This window comes from Pseudophryne corroboree, chromosome 8, assembly GCF_028390025.1.
Source record: "Pseudophryne corroboree isolate aPseCor3 chromosome 8, aPseCor3.hap2, whole genome shotgun sequence".
Taxonomy (NCBI): Eukaryota; Metazoa; Chordata; class Amphibia; order Anura; family Myobatrachidae; genus Pseudophryne; species Pseudophryne corroboree.
The window spans coordinates 243,654,764-243,677,067 of record NC_086451.1 but is presented as its reverse complement, the minus strand read 5'-3'; the positions used below and the strand labels follow the sequence as shown (position 1 = coordinate 243,677,067).

The following is a 22,304-nucleotide window of genomic DNA, read 5'->3' as shown; positions in this document are numbered from 1 at the left end:
TTGTTATGACAAAGAGCTATAAACAAATACATTACCTTCCAGCCCTATCTGACTAAAGCCCCTCCATACACCAGCGATGGATTGGGGCATCAGGGGATTGGGAAAAATTAAACATATTTAAAAATCCCAATTCCCCCGATCTGTACCATATAGCTGGCGAAAAAACAGCAAGGCCTGCATTGTGGTGGACGGCTCCCGACTGAGCTGGAGCACACTAACATCAACGTGGTCTGATGGGTGTAGTATGTTATGCCGGCGGTCGGGACCCCAGCGCCCAGCATACAGGCGCTGGGATCCCGACCACCGGCATAGCGCAAAAGAGACCCTTGCGGGCTTGCTGCACTCGCCACGCTGCGGGCATGATGCGCTATGCGCACCACGCTATTTATTCTCCCTCCATGGGGGTCGTGGACACCCCAAGCGGGAGAAAAGTTGTTGGTATGCCGGGTATCGGGATTCTGGCGCCGGTATACTCAGCGCCGGGATCCCAACAGCCAGTATATCAAATACCACCCGGTCTGATAACTGCAGCCCTAGTACCAAGTATCAGTCTTGAAATTTCTACACCCATGCAGGCTTTGAAACATAAAAGAGTATATAAAAATACTCTCTAATCCAGCCTGTTTCGTCAAATTGACTTTCTGAAGGAGATTATATATATATAGATATAGAGAGAGAGAGAGAGTGAGAAAGAAAGAAAGAGAGGGAGAGTGGCACTCGGAGGACGTTGCTATTTACTATGTTTCGGGCAGCAGCCCATCGTCAGGGATGAATGTACAATACAATAGTTCTGCTATGTACTTTCATCCCTGATGACGGGCTCCTGCCCGAAACATATGACAGATTTAAAAAATACATATTAAATAGCAACGTCTTCTGAGTGCCGCCTCAACCTCTCCATATTTACTTTCTCATACACCAAAGGAGGGCACTGGAGCAAGTAGACACGTATAAGAGGATGGAGTGCCCGGCTTGTCTCTCTCTCTCTCTCTCTCTCTCTCTCTCTCTCTCTTTCTCTCTCTCTCTCTCTCTCTCTCTAAAATCTCCCCCGAAAAAAACAAATTATAAATGCACATAATAATTGTGCAAGGGTGACCCATCTACTTAAAGTGGGAGCCCCAATGACCGGTCTCCGGAGTAAGCAGGCTCGGCGACAGGGGGGACAAAGGGGACACCAGTGCCGGGCCCCAAGGATCAGATGGGCCCCCGGGATCAAGAATAAAAAATATGAGGCTGCAGTATCTATTGTTACTTTTTAAAAACCATCTCCTGAACGTCTGTCCACCAATTACTTTGATTAAGACCCTGGCTGCTCTGAACATCCATCTCCCAATTCTCTCCCCCACCCCCTGCATACCCTAGTACTTGGTCTGTTCCATTGGTGACGCTGCACCGGCCCTTCCCACCCTGTCTCTTTCCACCAGCACCACCGCGGCATCGCCGTGACCAAGGAGCCCAGCAGTTATAGGTGTACTGTGGTCAGCCTTCCACATCCCCAACGCACGAGGGTAGTGGGTGTGACAGACTGCAGCAGCCCCACTGTTATACTCAGCTGTCCCTACAGACAGAGATCCTTGCTCTGGTGAGTCCCTCGTGGGTCCTGGTATATATATGTGTGTATGTATGTATGTGTGTATATATATATATACACACAGTACATATATATACACACACACATGTACGAATACTGCTGTCACACATATACATTCACGCCATTAAAGTTGGGTCGTGAGTGTGTGTGTGTTTGTGTGTCGAGGGGGGGGGGGAAGGGGCGAGGGGGTGGTGGTTAGGGGCACAGAGATATCTTTGTATCGGGCCCCAAGATTTCTGTTGCCAGCCCTGGGGGTAAGTATCAGAGCGCTGGGGGGAAGGGGGGATTGCTGAGATGGAACAGCAATGGGTGGAGGGGTGTTGGGACGGAGCCACGATGTCTGCAGTCTGCCACCTGCATGTATCACCATTTGAGGAGAGGCACCGGGGCAAGTTGTTATTAGTGACATTCACAATTGCGTACCAGTCATAAGAGAGCACAGATAGATAAATAGATACACATACATGCATATACATATGTACATATATATTTACACACACAGGTATACAGAACAAACCAAACCCCCCACCCCCTTTGCAAAGTGTATCTGCTCCACAGTACAAACCACCCCAGGTACTTACCTGATTTATGAAAGGGTGGAGCAGATAAGAAGCAGGATGAACACTGTCACTGAGCCAGCCGGCAGGAGAGGGGAGACCAGTGCTATAGGAGGGAGTATATCGGTAGACAGGAGAATAGGGGCCAGCCTGAAAGGAGCTCCGCTCTGATGGCTGGTCCCAGGGGAGAGGCCAACCACGATTAAAGCAAAACAGTGGCTAAAAGGGTCTGGCTCCGCCTCTAATAATCCCGGACAGGAGATCAGTAGTGTAGATCAGGGAATTGTATCCCTGACTCATCTGCTCTGCCTGCAAAGCTAGCAGTACAGTCTGCATGCCTCCCGGCCCCGGCCTCTTTATATGCACAAGTGCAGCGCGGCTGCGGCACTTTCATGTCTGCCACTGCTCTCCAGGCATCACGCACCCTCCGCTGGCTCCAGTTCACACTTCTTTCCTGCAGCCTGCCCTGCGCGCCCAGCCGCAGGCTGCTACTGTACAAACCATTGGACAGCTGAGCCGTCGCTCAGCTGTCCTATACTGCTATGCGGTGCTGGCACCCCGGTTTAGGTTGCCAGGGCAACCTATAGGGAGACGCAGCACTGCAGATCGGATCAGCAACAGAGATCCGATCTGTGGCGGGGGTCCTTTTAGAAAGGGGGGCCCGGGGTACTTATCCCCTGGGCCCCCCCCTTAATCCGGCTCTGGTCATGACTGTGGTCAGCTACATTAAGATCTGTTGTCGTTAATAAAATACATGAAAAGGAATTATTTTTGTCCTCCTTGTTTCCTGCATACAGGAGCATCTACTCCTTCGGTTGGTCTGAGTCCAACGGATTCACAAAAACAGTCTGTTGTGACACTTGTAAATTGTCCTTGTGTTTGTTTCTGACCAAAATGGACCCAGTGTAGTTTGTGTGCTAGAGCAAGGTTATTGGCAGAGCCGGCGCTAGCCTCTCAGCAAAGGGTTCCAGTACAGGGAGGTGCCAAGATGAAGAGGTGCTTTCCCTGCTCTACATCCCTGCTGCTGCCAGCTGCCACTGCGCTGGCAGCTTGCAGCGTGGCTCCATACCCCTCCTCCTCCCCAGAGAGTGTGCATGCAGTGTGTGGCCTCAGGCCACACACAGCGCCACTGCCACCAACATCCCGAGCTGTCTAGAGGTTTGGGGTGTGGCCTAATCGTGGGAGCTGTGGCCACGCCCCTTTATGGGGAAATACTTTTTAAAAAAGTCTTTGCAGTGCCGAGCAGGGTGGGTGCAGTGCCTGACCCATGAGCCCCCAGCCCTCAGTCGGGATCAATTCGAGGGCGGAGTGTGATCACTGTGATCACAATTCCCCCACCCACCCATACAGGAACACACAGTGGCTCAGCAATAGCCTATCTGCCCCACTGCAGTACAGCACTGCACATGCTCAGGGCCGCCCAGGACAAAGCAAGGCTGCCCAGCACGTGTATCGCCGCCTCCCGATGCATCCGCAATTACATTGCCGATGCATCTGATGTAAGGTTGACCCGTGGCAGCGCAGCCCAGAGCCGGATTAAGGGGGGGGGCCCAGGGGATAAGTACCCCGGGCCCCCCTTTCTAAAAGGACCCCCGCCACAGATCGGATCTCTGTTGCTGATCCGATCTGCAGTGCTGCGTCTCCCTATAGGTTGCCCTGGCAACCTAAACCGGGGTGCCAGCGCCGCATAGCAGTATAGGACAGCTGAGCGACGGCTCAGCTGTCCAATGGTGTGTACAGTAGCAGCCTGCGGCTGGGCGCGCAGGGCAGGCTGCAGGAAAGAAGTGTGAACTGGAGCCAGCGGAGGGTGCGTGATGCCTGGAGAGCAGTGGCAGACATGAAAGTGCCGCAGCCGCGCTGCACTTGTGCATATAAAGAGGCCGGGGCCGGGAGGCATGCAGACTGTACTGCTAGCTTTGCAGGCAGAGCAGATGAGTCAGGGATACAATTCCCTGATCTACACTACTGATCTCCTGTCCGGGATTATTAGAGGCGGAGCCAGACCCTTTTAGCCACTGTTTTGCTTTAATCGTGGTTGGCCTCTCCCCTGGGACCAGCCATCAGAGCGGAGCTCCTTTCAGGCTGGCCCCTATTCTCCTGTCTACCGATATACTCCCTCCTATAGCACTGGTCTCCCCTCTCCTGCCGGCTGGCTCAGTGACAGTGTTCATCCTGCTTCTTATCTGCTCCACCCTTTCATAAATCAGGTAAGTACCTGGGGTGGTTTGTACTGTGGAGCAGATACACTTTGCAAAGGGGGTGGGGGGTTTGGTTTGTTCTGTATACCTGTGTGTGTAAATATATATGTACATATGTATATGCATGTATGTGTATCTATTTATCTATCTGTGCTCTCTTATGACTGGTACGCAATTGTGAATGTCACTAATAACAACTTGCCCCGGTGCCTCTCCTCAAATGGTGATACATGCAGGTGGCAGACTGCAGACATCGTGGCTCCGTCCCAACACCCCTCCACCCATTGCTGTTCCATCTCAGCAATCCCCCCTTCCCCCCAGCGCTCTGATACTTACCCCCAGGGCTGGCAACAGAAATCTTGGGGCCCGATACAAAGATATCTCTGTGCCCCTAACCACCACCCCCTCGCCCCTTCCCCCCCCCCCTCGACACACAAACACACACACACTCACGACCCAACTTTAATGGCGTGAATGTATATGTGTGACAGCAGTATTCGTACATGTGTGTGTGTATATATATGTACTGTGTGTATATATATATATATATACACACATACATACATACACACATATATATACCAGGACCCACGAGGGACTCACCAGAGCAAGGATCTCTGTCTGTAGGGACAGCTGAGTATAACAGTGGGGCTGCTGCAGTCTGTCACACCCACTACCCTCGTGCGTTGGGGATGTGGAAGGCTGACCACAGTACACCTATAACTGCTGGGCTCCTTGGTCACGGCGATGCCGCGGTGGTGCTGGTGGAAAGAGAGAGGGTGGGAAGGGCCGGTGCAGCGTCACCAATGGAACAGACCAAGTACTAGGGTATGCAGGGGGTGGGGGAGAGAATTGGGAGATGGATGTTCAGAGCAGCCAGGGTCTTAATCAAAGTAATTGGTGGACAGACGTTCAGGAGATGGTTTTTAAAAAGTAACAATAGATACTGCAGCCTCATATTTTTTATTCTTGATCCCGGGGGCCCATCTGATCCTTGGGGCCCGGCACTGGTGTCCCCTTTGTCCCCCCTGTCGCCGAGCCTGCTTACTCCGGAGACCGGTCATTGGGGCTCCCACTTTAAGTAGATGGGTCACCCTTGCACAATTATTATGTGCATTTATAATTTGTTTTTTTCGGGGGAGATTTTAGAGAGAGAGAGAGAGAGAGAGAGAGAGAGAGAGACAAGCCGGGCACTCCATCCTCTTATACGTGTCTACTTGCTCCAGTGCCCTCCTTTGGTGTATGAGAAAGTAAATATGGAGAGGTTGAGGCGGCACTCAGAAGACGTTGCTATTTAATATGTATTTTTTAAATCTGTCATATGTTTCGGGCAGGAGCCCGTCATCAGGGATGAAAGTACATAGCAGAACTATTGTATTGTACACTCATCCCTGACGATGGGCTGCTGCCCGAAACATAGTAAATAGCAACGTCCTCCGAGTGCCACTCTCCCTCTCTTTCTCTTTCTTTCTTTCTCACTCTCTCTCTATATCTATATATATATAATCTCCTTCAGAAAGTCAATTTGACGAAACAGGCTGGATTAGAGAGTATTTTTATATACTCTTTTATGTTTCAAAGCCTGCATGGGTGTAGAAATTTCAAGACTGATACTTGGTACTAGGGCTGCAGTTATCAGACCGGGTGGTATTTGATATACTGGCTGTTGGGATCCCGGCGCTGAGTATACCGGCGCCAGAATCCCGATACCCGGCATACCAACAACTTTTCTCCCGCTTGGGGTGTCCACGACCCCCCTGGAGGGAGAATAAATAGCGTGGTGCGCATAGCGCATCATGCCCGCAGCGTGGCGAGTGCAGCAAGCCCGCAAGGGTCTCTTTTGCGCTATGCCGGTGGTCGGGATCCCAGCGCCTGTATGCTGGGCGCTGGGGTCCCGACCGCCGGCATAACATACTACACCCATCAGACCACGTTGATGTTAGTGTGCTCCAGCTCAGTCGGGAGCCGTCCACCACAATGCAGGCCTTGCTGTTTTTTCGCCAGCTATATGGTACAGATCGGGGGAATTGGGATTTTTAAATATGTTTAATTTTTCCCAATCCCCTGATGCCCCAATCCATCGCTGGTGTATGGAGGGGCTTTAGTCAGATAGGGCTGGAAGGTAATGTATTTGTTTATAGCTCTTTGTCATAACAATTTTTAAAATATTTAATTAGCTATTTAAACCACACATTACACAAACCATACCACCAACATTATTGTAACACCCATTTTTACATTGCTGGCCAGGCCTCTTCCTTGTGACTGCCCCCCAGGCTGAAAGTTGCCAGCCAGCCCCTGCTGGGGAGACACAGAGAGGAATGAGTGTGTCACCAGCAATAGAGCAAAAAGTAAGCTGGCTGTATTGTTTTTTTGTTGTATGTCTAATGTGTGTAATTCATCTGTCTGCCTTTTTATTAGGGGCCCTACTGTTTGAAGTGCCCCGGGCCCCCCATAGCCTTAATCCAGCTCTGGCGCAGCCAGCAGCCTTTTTTCTCTCTCTGACACAACCGTGCAGTGTAATGTGATTAATGGACACTACTATACGGTGTAATGTGACTAGTGAACATTACTGTGCGGTGTAATGTGACTAACTGACACTACTATGTGGTGTAATGTTACCAGCGAACACTACTGTGCAGTGTAATGTGACTAACGGACACTACTATGCGGTGTAATGTGACTAACGGACACTACTGTGTGGTGTGATGTGACTAACGGACACTACTATGTAGTAAAATGTGACTAGTGAACACTACTATGCGGTATAATGTGACTAACGGACACTACTGTGTGGTGTAATGTGACTAACGGACACTACTATGCGGTGTAATGGGACTAGCGAACACTACTGTGCGGTGTAATGTGACTAACGGACACTACTATGCGTTGTAATGTGACTAGCAAACACTACTGTGCAATGTAATGTGACTAACGGATACTACTATGCATTGTAATGTGACTAGCAAACACTACTGTGCAGTGTAATGTGAATTACGGACACCATTATTGCGGTGTAATGTGACTAGCGAATACTACTGTACAGTGTAATGTGACTAACAGACACTACTGTGAGGTGTAATGTGACTAATGGACACTACTGTGCGGTGTAATGTGACTAACGGCCGCTACTGTGCGGTGTAATGAGACTAACGGACACTACTGTGCGGTGTAATGTGACTAGCGAACACTACTGTGCGGTGTAATATGACTAACGAGCACTACTGTGCAGTGTAATGTGACTAACGGACACTACTGTGCGGTATAATGTGACTAGCAAACACTACTGTGCGGTATAATGTGACTAGCAAACACTACTGTGCGCTATAATGTGACTAACGGACACTACTATGCGGTGTAATGTGACTAATGGACACTACTATGCAGTGTAATGTGGCTAATGGACACTACTATGCGGTGTAATTCGACTAGCGGACACTACTGTGCAATGTAATGTGACTAATGGACACTACTATGCGGTGTAATGTGACTAGCGAACACTACTATGTAGTGTAATGTGAAGAACGGACACTACTATGCGGTGTAATGTGGCTAATGGACACTACTATGCGGTGTAATTCGACTAGCGAACATTACTGTGCAGTGTAATGTGACTAACGGCCACTACTATGCGGTGTAATGTGAGAAGCGAACACTACTGTGCAGTGTCATGTGAATTGGTACTATTCTGTGGCCCCTATATTTTTGGTGCATTCCCTGTTTTGAGCATGGAGGGCACCAAAGGAAACTTTTGCCCTGAGCTCCTCAAGGTCTAGAACTGGCCCTGTTATCGATTTTAAAATATCTTTTTCTTTTCAAATGTAACATGCCCCCAATACAACACAGAGAAGGGGGTGCTGAAACATAACTTTGTTCCGGTCACCATGTCACCTAGCTACACCTCTGATAAGGGGCACTGTGTATAAGGGATAGTACTGTGTGGTGAAACGTGTATAAGGGGCACTACTGTGTGACGTAATGTGAATAAGGGGCACTATTATGTGGCGTAATATGATTCAGGGGCACTTTGTTTTGGGTAATGTAAATAAGATTGTGATTATGGGCCAGATGCATCATCGCTTGGAAAGTGATAAAATGGAGAGTGAAAAAGTACCAGCCAATCAGCTCCTAACTGACATTTTTTAAACACAGCCTGTGACATGGTAGTTAGGAGCTGATTGGCTGATGCTTTTTCACTCTCCATTTTATCATTCTCCAAGCGATGATGCATCTAGCCCTATGTGTGGCGTACCATTGTGATCATGCCTCTTCCTGTGTGACCACCACACCCCTTTTTTGCGGTGCACACTGTCCCTTTTTTACAGATGAGAGGGTGCAAATTTATAATTTGCAGTGGGATGCCAAACACTCTAGCACTGGCCCTGGGTGTAATTAATATTTGCTGGGGAGGGGGTTGTCATTAATGTGTGCTGGGGGAAGCGTCATGTGTAAAAGGGTGCTTTACCTGGCGCAAAGTGTAAAAAGGACCTCTACCTAGCTCATTGTGTAAAAGGGTGCTTTTGTCTGGAATAATGTGTGACTGGCTTAACTTGCATTGTAAAAGGGGCTCAACTTAGCACAATGTATAAAAGGGACTCTACCTGGCATTGTAAAAGGAGACCATACCTTACGCAATGTGTAAAAGGGTGCTCTACCTGGAATAATGTGTGACTGGCTCTACCTGGTGCAATATGAAAAAGGGGGCTCTATCTGGCGTAATGTATATAAGGGGCTCTACCAGGCGTAATGTATACAAGTGGTACACTGTGTGGCGTAATTTTGAATAATGGAGACTACTGTGCATTATAATTATTTTACGCCCCTACATTTTATGTCATTTTTTATGACCCTATATTTTTGAGGCATGCCATTGGCACACATAGCCCATGTTATGGGGGCGGGGGGGGGGCACCAAAATGTCTAGTTACAGCTCGGAGGATGAGATCGGTCACATTTGTAGAAATGCGCAAAATTGATAGTTTGCAGGAGGGCGCCGAACACCCTAGCACCGGCCCTGGTTATTGGGGGATACATCTCTTAAAAATAACAAAGTCACACTATACATATTTAATTGTCATTGCTTCGATTTCAAACCACATTGCAATCCAACTATCTAACTTTCTATGGAGCCTACTTATCATCACTAAAGGGCCTGTTACATTCATTATTAGGGGTCCAAAAAAGTTTTTGGAGTTTGCTTGTGGAAATCCACTCTATCTTCAGATGGCATTGGTTCCTGGAGTCCCACTCCTTTCTATGGTTAGGAGGTCTGGGGTTGCGAGATCCTCCCCTCTGTCAGATGTTGGATTATTGGCAGGGCCGGCTCCAGGCATGTTCGAATAGAGCGGCCGCGCGGGGCGCCACCCTTAATGGGCACCGCACGCTGGCGCCGCCATATTCGTGCCTGGAGCCAGCCTGCAGTGGCCCGCCCCCGGCCTAAACTCTTGTGTGCGCTCTATGTGGCGCGCTGTGTGGTGCCGGCGTCTGACGTCAGACGCCGGTGCCGTGCAGCGTGCATAGCGCGCACACAAGAGTTTTGAAGAGTCCGCCCACGCCCTCAACAGCACTCCCCTCCCAGCTCCCAGCACCACAGGTATTGGGCATTTATGGATCGGGCACGGGGGGCATTTATGTATTGGGGTGGGCAGGGCACTGTGGGGTCATATCTGGCACTGTGGGGTCATATCTGCACTGTGGGGGTATTTATGTATCTGTCACTGGGGGCATTTATGTATCTGTCACTGTGGGGGCATATCTGCACTGTGGGGGCATTTATGTATCTGGCACTGTGGGGGCATATCTGGCACTGCAGACATTTATGTATCTGGCACTGGGGGCATTTATGTATCTGGCACTTGGGGCATTTATGTATCTGGCACTGTGGGGGCATTTATGTATCTAGCACTGGGGGCATTTATGTATCTGGCACTGTGGGGGCATTTATGTATTTGGCACTGTGGGGGCACTTATGTATCTGGCACTGTGGGGGCATTTATGTATCTGGCACTGTGGGGGCACTTATGTATCTGGCACTGTGGGGGCATTTATGTATCTGGCACTGTGGGGGCACTTATGTATCTGGCACTGTGGGGGCATTTATGTATCTGGCACTGTGGGGGCATATCTGACACTGGGGGCATTTATGTATCTGGCACTGTGGGGGGATTTATGTATCTGGCACTGTGGGGGCATATCTGCACTGTGGGCAGCGGTGCAAGTGTGCGGGTACGGGTGGGTACGGCGTACACTTAAGAATTTAGCCGTGGGTACGCCGTACCCACACCAACGGGCCGATGCTCGCCGTCCCTCCCTCCCTCTGCTGCTCCCCGCCGCTCCCCGCCGCACCGCTGCTGATGTGAGGGGAGGAGAGCACAGCCTGCGCCTCTCCTGCCCCTCAGTGTCTTCGTTTAATTCAGCGCCACCCGTGAGCCAATCAGAGCTCGCGGACCAGCAGCCATGGCTGCTGGACCACAAGCTTTGATTGGCTCACAGATCGGCGCTCAATTGAACTGAGCCACCAGCACCCGCCTGACACTGAGGGGAAGTAGAGGCGCAGGCTGCGCTCTCCTCCCCTCACACACACAGGAAAGCAGTGCCAGCAGCAGCGGTGAGCAGCAGGGGAGGGGGGGGGGGGGGCTTCATGTACACCTGGCACTGGGGGCATGTCTGGCACTGGGGGATATCTGGCAATGGGAGCATATCTGGCAATGGGGGACATGTGTATCTGGCACTGGGGGGCATGTATACCTGGCACTGGGGGCATATCTGGCACTGGGGGCATATCTGGCACTGGGGGATATCTGGCACTGGGGGCATATCTGGCACTGGGGGCATATCTGGGAATGGGGGGTCATGTGTATCTGGCACTGGGGAATATCTGGCACTAGGGGCATATCTGGCACTGCGGGGACATGTGTATCTGGCACTGTGGCCATATCTGGCACTGTGGGGTCATATCTGACACAGAGGGCATATCTGGCACTGGGGGCATTTCTGTATCTGGCACTGGGGGCATATCTGGCACTGTGGGTGCATTTCTGTATCTGGCACTGGGGGCAATGTATATCTGACACAGTGGGGGCATTTGTGTATCTGGCACTGTGAGGCAATGTATATCTGGCACTCTGGGGGCATTTGTGTATCTGGCACAGTGAGGCAATGTGTATCTGGCACTGTGGGGCAATGTATATCTGGCACTGTGGGGCAATATATATCTGGCACTGTGGGGCAACGTGTATCTGGCACTATTGGGGTCATATGTGTATCTGCCTCTCTCCCATTACGTGTATCACGCCCCCATTTTCATTGGCCACGCCCCATATGACATTTGACCACACCCATTTTTTGGCACGTGCACAAAGTACCCATAAGACATTTTTTCTACTTGCACCACTGACTGTGGGGGCATTTATGTATCTGGCACTGTGGGGGCATATCTGCATTGTGGGGGCATTTATGTATGGCACTGTAGGGGCATTTATGCATCTGGAACTGTGGGGACATATCAGGCACTGTGTGGCCATTTATGTATCTGGCACTGCTGGGGGGCATGTCATGTGTATCTGGCACTGCTGGTGTGCATGTCACGTGTTGCTGGTACTGCTGGGGTGCATGTAACGTGTTGCTGGCACTGCTGGGGGGCATGTCACATGTAGCTGGCACTGCTGGGGGGCATGTCATGTGTAGCTGGCACTATACTGGGGAGCATATCATGTAGTGTTTCCGCTAGGCGTCTGTGGCTAGGCAATGTGTCTCAGTGCTCTACCTGGCGCAAAGTGTCTCAGTGCTCTACCTGGCGCAAAGTGTCTCAGTGCTCTACCTGGCGCAAAGTGTTTCAGTGCTCTACCTGGCGCAAAGTGTCTCAGTGCTCTACCTGGCTCAAAGGTTCTAACGTGCTCTGCCTGGTGCAAAGTGTCTAACGTGCTCTGCCTGGCGCAAAGTGTCTAACGTGCTCTGCCTGGCGCAAAGTGTCTAACGTGTTCTGCCTGGCGCAAAGTGTCTAACATGCTCTGCTTGGCGCAAAGTGTCTAACGTGCTCTGCCTTGCGCAAAGTGTCTAACGTGCTCTGCCTGGCGCAAAGTGTCTAAAGTGTCTAACTTGCTCTGCCTGGCGCAAAGTGTATAGGAGGTTCTACCTGGTGCATTGTGTATTAGCTGCACTACTGTGTGGTGTAATGCGAATTGCCACAATTATGTGGCCACGCACCTTCCCCATGAAGCAACGCCCCTAAAATTTTGCGGTGCACGTTCGGCGCGCACTGTCCATGGTTTGGCATGTAGGTGGGGGAGCACCAAGCATTACAGTATGTACATCATTTTGCCCTCCTAACTTAAAAATGTGCCCTCCCTGTGATCAGCAACCTGCCCTAAAAAGTGAACACTATCATGTGTAGCTGGCACTGCTGGGGTGCATATTGTGTGTAGCTGGCACTGCTGGGGGGCATGTCATGTATAGCTGGCACTGCTGTGGGGCATGTCATGTGTAGCTGGCACTGCTGCGGGGCATGTCATGTGTAGCTGGCACTGCTGGGGGGCATATCATGTCTATCTGGCACTATACTGGAGACATTATGTGTATCTGACACTATACTGGAGACATTGTGTGTAAGGAACACTACTGTGGCTGTTATGTGTAATGCTGCTAATTGTGTGCGTAGAGGGGGTGTGCAAATATATTTATTTATAGTTTGCTAATATGAAGATACGAGGCCATGCCCACTTCTCCAGGAGGCCACGCCCAGTTTTCCAGGAATGTGCGCGCCTCCGGCGCGTGCATAGTTGTTTTTTTTTTTTTTTTTGGGGGGGGCGCTTTTAAATTTTCTCGCTCAGGGTGCTAGTAGGCCTGGAGCCGGCCCTGATTATTGGTATGCATGCGTGAACCAAGTTAATTTGAAAATGTGTTTGCAGATGCTGATATTGCAGAGTTATATAGGCACACACCAGCAGATGACGCAAACTATGAACAGCCCAGTTACTTAACAACTGGTTACAGCAATACTTACTGTTATACAATGGTTTTCATTAGTGATGAGCGGGTTCAGATCCTCGGGATCCGAACCCGCCCGAACTTCACCTTTTTTTCCATGGGTCCGAGCAACTCGGATCCTCCCGCCTTGCTCGGTTAACCCGAGCGTGCCCGAACGTCATCATCCCGCGGTCGGATTCTCGCGAGATTCGTATTCTATATAAGGAGCCGCACGTCGCCGCCATTTTTCACTCGTGCATTGGAGATGATCATGAGAGGACGTGGCTGGCGTCCTCTCAGTTTCTATGTTCAGTGGGCTGCAAATATCTGTGCTCAGTGTGCTGCAAATATCTGTGCTCAGTGTGCTGCAAATATCTGTGCTCAGTGTGCTGCAAATATCTGTGCTCAGTGTGCTGCAAGTGCAAATATCTACGTTCTCTGCCTGAAAAACGCTACATATCTGTGCTCAGTGTGCTGCAAATATCTGTGCTCAGTGTGCTAATTGCTTTATTGTGGGGACTGGGGACCAGCAGTATTATATAGTAGGAGGACAGTGCAGAGTTTTGCTGACCAGTGACCACCAGTATTATACGTTCTCTGCCTGAAAAACGCTCCATATCTGTGCTGCATTGTAGTATATAGTAGGAGGACAGTGCAGAATTTTGCAGACCACCAGTATAACTATATATATAGCAATATGGTACAGTAGTCCACTGCTCTACCTCTGTGTCGTCAAGTATACTATCCATCCATACCTGTGGTGCATTTCAGTTTTGCACAGTTTGCTGACCACCAGTATATATAATATATAGCAGTACGGTACAGTAGGCCACTGCTCTACCTACCTCTGTGTCGTCAAGTATACTATCCATCCATACCTGTGGTGCATTTCAATTTTGCACAGTTTGCTGACCACCAGTATATATAATATATAGCAGTACGGTACAGTAGGCCACTGCTCTACCTACCTCTGTGTCGTCAAGTATACTATCCATCCATACCTGTGGTGCATTTCAGTTGTGCGCAGTATATATAGTAGTAGGCCATTGCTATTGATATATTACTGGCATATAATTCCACACATTAAAAAATGGAGAACAAAAATGTGGAGGGTAAAATAGGGAAAGATCAAGATCCACTTCCACCTCGTGCTGAAGCTGCTGCCACTAGTCATGGCCGAGACGATGAAATGACCTCAACGTCATCTGCCAAGGCCGATGCCCAATGTCATAGTAGAGAGCATGTAAAATAAAAAAAAATAAAGCTCACTAAAATGACCCAAAAATTTAAATCAAAATCGTCTGAGGAGAAGTGTAAACTTGCCAATGTGCCATTTACGACACGGAGTGGCAAGGAACGGCTGAGGCCCTGGCCTATGTTCAAGGCTAGTGGTTCAGCTTCACCTGAGGATGGAAGCACTCATCCTCCTGCTAGAAAACTTAAGAGTTAAGATGGCTAAAGCACAGCAAAGAACTGTGCGTTCTTCTAAATCACAAATCCCCAAGGAGAGTCCAATTGTGTCGGTTGCGATGCCTGACCTTCCCAACACTGGACGGGAAGAGGTTGCGCCTTCCACCATTTGCACGCCCCCTGCAAGTGCTGGAAGGAGCACCCGCAGTCCAGTTCCTGATAGTCAAATTGAAGATGTCACTGTTGAAGTACACCAGGATGAGGATATGGGTGTTGCTGGCGCTGGGAAGGAAATTGACAAGGAGGATTCTGATGGTGAGGTGATTTGTTTAAGTCAGGCACCCGGGGAGACACCTGTTGTCCGTGGGACGAATATGGCCATTGACATGCCTGGTCAAAATACAAAAAAATCACCTCTTCGGTGTGGAATTATTTCAACAGAAATGCGGACAACTGGTGTCAAGCCGTGTGTTGCCTTTGTCAAGCTGTAATAAGTAGGGGTAAGGACGTTAACCACCTAGGAACATCCTCCCTTATACGTCACCTGGACCGCATTCATCAGAAGTCAGTGACAAGTTCAAAAACTTTGGATGACAGTCCACTGACCACTAAATCCCTTCCTCTTGTAACCAAGCTCCTGCAAACCACACCACCAACTCCCTCAGTGTCAATTTCCTCCTTACACAGTCCTGCAGGCCATGTCACTGTCAAGTCTGACGAGTCCTCTCCTGCCTGGGATTCCTCCGATGCATCCTTGAGTGTAACGCCTACTGCTGCTGGCGCTACTGTTGTTGCTGCTGGGAGTCGATCGTCATCCCAGAGGGGAAGTCGGAAGACCACTTGTACTACTTCCAGTAAGCAATTGACTGTCCAACAGTCCTTTGTGAGGAAGATGAAATATCACAGCAGTCATCCTGCTGCAAAGCGGATAACTCAGGCCTTGGCAACCTGGATGGTGAGAAACGTGTTTCCGATATCCACCGTTAATTCACAGGGAACTAGAGACTTGATTGAGGTACTGTGTCCCCGGTACCAAATACCATCTAGGTTCCATTTCTCTAGGCAGGCGATACCGAAAATGTACACAGACGTCAGAAAAAGAGTCACCAGTGTCCTAAAAAATGCAGTTGTACCCAATGTCCACTTGACCACGGACATGTGGACAAGTGGAGCAGGGCAGACTCAGGACTATATGACTGTGACAGCCCACTGGGTAGATGTATTGCCCTCCCGCAGCAAGAACAGCAGCGGCGGCACCAGTAGCAGCATCTCGCAAACGCCAACTCGTTCCTAGGCAGGCTACGCTTTGTATCACCGCTTTCCATAAGAGGCACACAGCTGACAACCTCTTACGGAAACTGAGGAACATCATCGCAGAATGGCTTACCCCAATTGGACTCCGCTGGGGATTTGTGACATCGGACAACGCCACCAATATTGTGCGTGCATTACATCTGGGCAAATTCCAGCACGTCCCATGTTTTGCACATACATTGAATTTGGTGGTGCAGAATTATTTAAAAAACGACAGGGGCGTGCAAGAGATGCTGTCGGTGGCCCGAAGAATTGCGGGCCACTTTCGGCATTCAGCCACTGCGTGCCGAAGACTGGAGCACCAGCGAACAGTTCTGAACCTGCCCTGCCATCATCTGAAGCAAGAGGTGGTAACGAGGTGGAATTCAACCCTCTATATGCTTCAGAGGATGGAGGAGCAGCAAAAGGACATTCAAGCCTATACATCTGCCTACGATATAGGCAAAGGAGGGGGAATGCACCTGACTCAAGCGCAGTGGAGAATGATTTCAACGTTGTGCAAGGTTCTGCAACCCTTTGAACTTGCCACACGTGAAGTCAGTTCAAACACTGCCAGCCTGAGTCAGGTCATTCCCCTCATCAGGCTTTTGCAGAAGAAGCTGGAGACATTGAAGGAGGAGCTAAAACAGAGCGATTCCGCTAGGCATGTGGGACTTGTGGATGGAGCCCTTAATTCGCTTAACCAGGATTCACGGGTGGTCAATCTGTTGAAATCAGAGCACTACATTTTGGCCAGTGTGCTCGATCCTAGATTTAAAACCTACATTGTATCTCTCTTTCCGGCAGACACAAGTCTGCAGAGGTTCAAAGACCTGCTGGTGAGAAAATTGTCAAGTCAAGCGGAACGTGACCCGTCAACAGCTCCTCCTTCACATTCTACCGCAACTGGGGCTGCGAGGAAAAGGTTAAGAATTCCGAGCCCACCCGCTGGCATGATGATGCGGGGCAGTCTGGAGCGAGTGTTGACATCTGGTCCGGACTGAAGGACCTGCCAACGATTACTGACATGTCATCTACTGTCACTGCATATGATTCTGTCACCATTGAAAGAATGGTGGAGGATTATATGAGTGACCGCATCCAAGTAGGCACGTCAGACAGTCCGTACGTATACTGGCAGGAAAAAGAGGCAATTTGGAGGCCCTTGCACAAACTGGCTTTATTTCCCTGACGTCCTAGTGGATGCTGGGAACTCCGTAAGGACCATGGGGAATAGACGGGCTCCGCAGGAGACTGGGCACTCTAAAAAAAAAGACTAGATAGTATCTGGTGTGCACTGGCTCCTCCCTCTATGCCCCTCCTCCAGACCTCAGTTAGAATCTGTGCCCGGCCAAAGCTGGGTGCTCCTAGTGGGCTCTCCTGAGCTTACTAGAAAAGAAAGTATTTATTAGGTTTTTTATTTTCAGTGAGTTTCTGCTGGCAACAGACTCACTGCTACGTGGGACTGAGGGGAGAGAAGCAAACCTACCTGCTTGCAGCTAGCTTGTGCTTCTTAGGCTACTGGACACCATTAGCTCCAGAGGGTTCGAACACAGGCACCTGTCCTCGATCGTCCGTTCCCGGAGCCGCGCCGCCGTCCCCCTTGCAGAGCCAGAAGAACAGAAGCTGGAAGACGTCGAAATCGGCGGCTGAAGACTCCTGTCTTCATTAAGGTAGCGCACAGCACCGCAGCTGTGCGCCATTGCTCCCAGCACACTTACACACTCCGGTCACTGTAGGGTGCAGGGCGCTGGGGGGGGCGCCCTGGGCTGCAATTGAGGTACCTTTGGCACAAAATCATACATATATACAGTCTAGCACTGTATATATGTAAAAAACCCCGCCATTATTATACACTGAAAGCGGGACAGAAGCCCGCCACTGAGGGGGCGGGGCCTTCTTCCTCAGCACACCAGCGCCATTTTTCCTTCACAGCTCCGCTGGAAGCACGCTCCCCAGGCTCTCCCCTGCAGTATCCAGGTACAAGACGGGTTAAAAAGAGAGGGGGGGGGCACATAAATTTAGGCGCAAATCGATACAGACAAGCAGCTATTGGGAAAATCACTTATTAGCAGTGTAAATCCCTGTGTTATATAGCGCTGTGGTGTGTGCTGGCATACTCTCTCTCTGTCTCCCCAAAGGACTTTGTGGGGTCCTGTCCCCAGTCTGAGCATTCCCTGTGTGCGTGCGGTGTGTCGGTACGGCTGTGTCGACATGTTTGATGAGGAAGGTTACGTGGAGGCGGAGCAAGGGCAGATAAGTGTGGTATCGCCCCCGTCGGGGCCGACACCAGATTGGATGGATATGTGGAAGGTCTTAAATGACAATGTAAACTCCTTACATAAAAGGTTTGATGACGCTGCAGCCTTGGGACAGCCGGGGTCTCAGCCCGCCCCTGCCCAGGCGACTCAGAAACCGTCTGGGGCTCATAAACGCCTTCTAGCTCAGATGGTTGACACTGATGCCGACACGGAGTCCGACTCCAGTGTCGACGATGATGAGGCACATTTACAGTCAAAAATGACTAAGGCCATCCGATACATGATTATTGCAATGAAAGATATATTACACATTTCTCAGCGTAACCCGGTTAATACCAAAAGGGTTTATATGTTTGGGGAGAAAAAGCAGCCAGTGACTTTTCCCCCATCTGATGAATTAAATGAATTGTGTGAAGAAGTGTGGAGTTCCCCTGATAAGAAATTAGTGATTTCTAAGAGGTTACTGATGGCGTACCCTTTCCCGCCAACGGACAGGGTACGTTGGGAAACATCCCCTAGGGTGGACAAGGCGCTGACTAGAGATGAGCGCCTGAAATTTTTCGGGTTTTGTGTTTTGGTTTTGGGTTCGGTTCCGCGGCCGTGTTTTGGGTTCGACCGCGTTTTGGCAAAACCTCACCGAATTTTTTTTGTCGGATTCGGGTGTGTTTTGGATTCGGGTGTTTTTTTCAAAAAACCCTAAAAAACAGCTTAAATCATAGAATTTGGGGGTAATTTTGATCCCAAAGTATTATTAACCTCAAAAAACATAATTTACACTCATTTTCAGCCTATTCTGAACACATCACACCTCACAATATTATTTTTAGTCCTAAAATTTGCACCGAGGTCGCTGTGTGAGTAAGATAAGCGACCCTAGTGGCCGACACAAACACCGGGCCCATCTAGGAGTGGCACTGCAGTGTCACGCAGGATGTCCCTTCCAAAAAACCCTCCCCAAACAGCACATGACGCAAAGAAAAAAAGAGGCGCAATGAGGTAGCTGACTGTGTGAGAAAGATAAGCGACCCTAGTGGCCGACACAAACACCGGGCCCATCTAGGAGTGGCACTGCAGTGTCACGCAGGATGTCCCTTCCAAAAAACCCTCCCCAATCAGCACATGATGCAAAGAAAAAGAAAAGAAAAAAGAGGTGCAAGATGGAATTATCCTTGGGCCCTCCCACCCACCCTTATGTTGTATAAACAAAACAGGACATGCACACTTTAACCAACCCATCATTTCAGTGACAGGGTCTGCCACACGACTGTGACTGATATGACGGGTTGGTTTGGACCCCCCCCAAAAAAGAAGCAATTAATCTCTCCTTGCACAAACTGGCTCTACAGAGGCAAGATGTCCACCTCATCTTCACCCTCCGATATATCACCGTGTACATCCCCCTCCTCACAGATTATCAATTCGTCCCCACTGGAATCCACCATCTCAGCTCCCTGTGTACTTTGTGGAGGCAATTGCTGCTGGTCAATGTCTCCGCGGAGGAATTGATTATAATTCATTTTAATGAACATCATCTTCTCCACATTTTCTGGATGTAACCTCGTACGCCGATTGCTGACAAGGTGAGCGGCGGCACTAAACACTCTTTCGGAGTACACACTTGTGGGAGGGCAACTTAGGTAGAATAAAGCCAGTTTGTGCAAGGGCCTCCAAATTGCCTCTTTTTCCTGCCAGTATAAGTACGGACTGTGTGACGTGCCTACTTGGATGCGGTCACTCATATAATCCTCCACCATTCTATCAATGTTGAGAGAATCATATGCAGTGACAGTAGACGACATGTCCGTAATCGTTGTCAGGTCCTTCAGTCCGGACCAGATGTCAGCATCAGCAGTCGCTCCAGACTGCCCTGCATCACCGCCAGCGGGTGGGCTCGGAATTCTGAGCCTTTTCCTCGCACCCCCAGTTGCGGGAGAATGTGAAGGAGGAGATGTTGACAGGTCGCGTTCCGCTTGACTTGACAATTTTGTCACCAGCAGGTCTTTCAACCCCAGCAGACCTGTGTCTGCCGGAAAGAGAGATCCAAGGTAGGCTTTAAATCTAGGATCGAGCACGGTGGCCAAAATGTAGTGCTCTGATTTCAACAGATTGACCACCCGTGAATCCTTGTTAAGCGAATTAAGGGCTGCATCCACAAGTCCCACATGCCTAGCGGAATCGCTCCGTGTTAGCTCCTTCTTCAATGCCTCCAGCTTCTTCTGCAAAAGCCTGATGAGGGGAATGACCTGACTCAGGCTGGCAGTGTCTGAACTGACTTCACGTGTGGCAAGTTCAAAGGGCATCAGAACCTTGCACAACGTTGAAATCATTCTCCACTGCACTTGAGACAGGTGCATTCCATCTCCTATATCGTGCTCAATTGTATAGGCTTGAATGGCCTTTTGCTGCTCCTCCAACCTCTGAAGCATATAGAGGGTTGAATTCCACCTCGTTACCACTTCTTGCTTCAGACGATGGCAGGGCAGGTTCAGTAGTTTTTGGTGGTGCTCCAGTCTTCTGTACGTGGTGCCTGTACGCCGAAAGTGTCCCGCAATTTTTCTGGCCACCGACAGCATCTCTTGCACGCCCCTGTCGTTTTTTAAAAAATTCTGCACCACCAAATTCAAGGTATGTGCAAAACATGGGACGTGCTGGAATTTGCCCATATTTAATGCACACACAATATTGCTGGCGTTGTCCGATGCCACAAATCCACAGGAGAGTCCAATTGGGGTAAGCCATTCCGCGATGATCTTCCTCAGTTGCCGTAAGAGGTTTTCAGCTGTGTGCGTATTCTGGAAAGCGGTGATACAAAGCGTAGCCTGCCTAGGAAAGAGTTGGCGTTTGCGAGATGCTGCTACTGGTGCCGCCGCTGCTGTTCTTGCGGCGGGAGTCCATACATCTACCCAGTGGGCTGTCACAGTCATATAGTCCTGACCCTGCCCTGCTCCACTTGTCCACATGTCCGTGGTTAAGTGGACATTGGGTACAACTGCATTTTTTAGGACACTGGTGAGTCTTTTTCTGACGTCCGTGTACATTCTCGGTATCGCCTGCCTAGAGAAGTGGAACCTAGATGGTATTTGGTAACGGGGGCACACTGCCTCAATAAATTGTCTAGTTCCCTGTGAACTAACGGCGGATACCGGACGCACGTCTAACACCAACATAGTTGTCAAGGACTCAGTTATCCGCTTTGCAGTAGGATGACTGCTGTGATATTTCATCTTCCTCGCAAAGGACTGTTGAACAGTCAATTGCTTACTGGAAGTAGTACAAGTGGGCTTACGACTTCCCCTCTGGGATGACCATCGACTCCCAGCGGCAACAACAGCAGCGCCAGCAGCAGTAGGCGTTACACGCAAGGATGCATCGGAGGAATCACAGGCAGGAGAGGACTCGTCAGACTTGCCAGTGACATGGCCTGCAGGACTATTGGCATTCCTGGGGAAGGAGGAAATTGACACTGAGGGAGTTGGTGGGGTGGTTTGCGTGAGCTTGGTTACAAGAGGAAGGGATTTACTGGTCAGTGGACTGCTTCCGCTGTCACCCAAAGTTTTTGAACTTGTCACTGACTTATTATGAATGCGCTGCAGGTGACGTATAAGGGAGGATGTTCCGAGGTGGTTAACGTCCTTACCCCTACTTATTACAGCTTGACAAAGGGAACACACGGCTTGACACCTGTTGTCCGCATTTCTGGTGAAATACCTCCACACCGAAGAGCTGATTTTTTTGGTATTTTCACCTGGCATGTCAACGGCCATATTCCTCCCACGGACAACAGGTGTCTCCCCGGGTGCCTGACTTAAACAAACCACCTCACCATCAGAATCCTCCTGGTCAATTTCCTCCCCAGCGCCAGCAACACCCATATCCTCCTCATCCTGGTGTACTTCAACACTGACATCTTCAATCTGACTATCAGGAACTGGACTGCGGGTGCTCCTTCCAGCACTTGCAGGGGGCATGCAAATAGTGGAAGGCGCATGCTCTTCACGTCCAGTGTTGGGAAGGTCAGGCATCGCAAACG

The 22,304-nt window shown here is 49.9% G+C and overlaps 1 protein-coding gene across 1 annotated transcript in view; it reads right to left on the bottom strand.

Moving 5' to 3' along the window:
- LOC134948882 (uncharacterized) overlaps nucleotides 1–2,676 on the bottom strand; it is a 283,590-nt gene extending 280,914 nt beyond the window's left edge. Inside the window, exon 1 of the mRNA XM_063937152.1 lies at nucleotides 2,173–2,676. The gene's annotated coding sequence lies outside the window, so the exon portion shown is untranslated. The remainder of the gene's footprint in view (nucleotides 1–2,172) is intronic.
- Nucleotides 2,677–22,304: the final 19,628 nt, after the last annotated feature.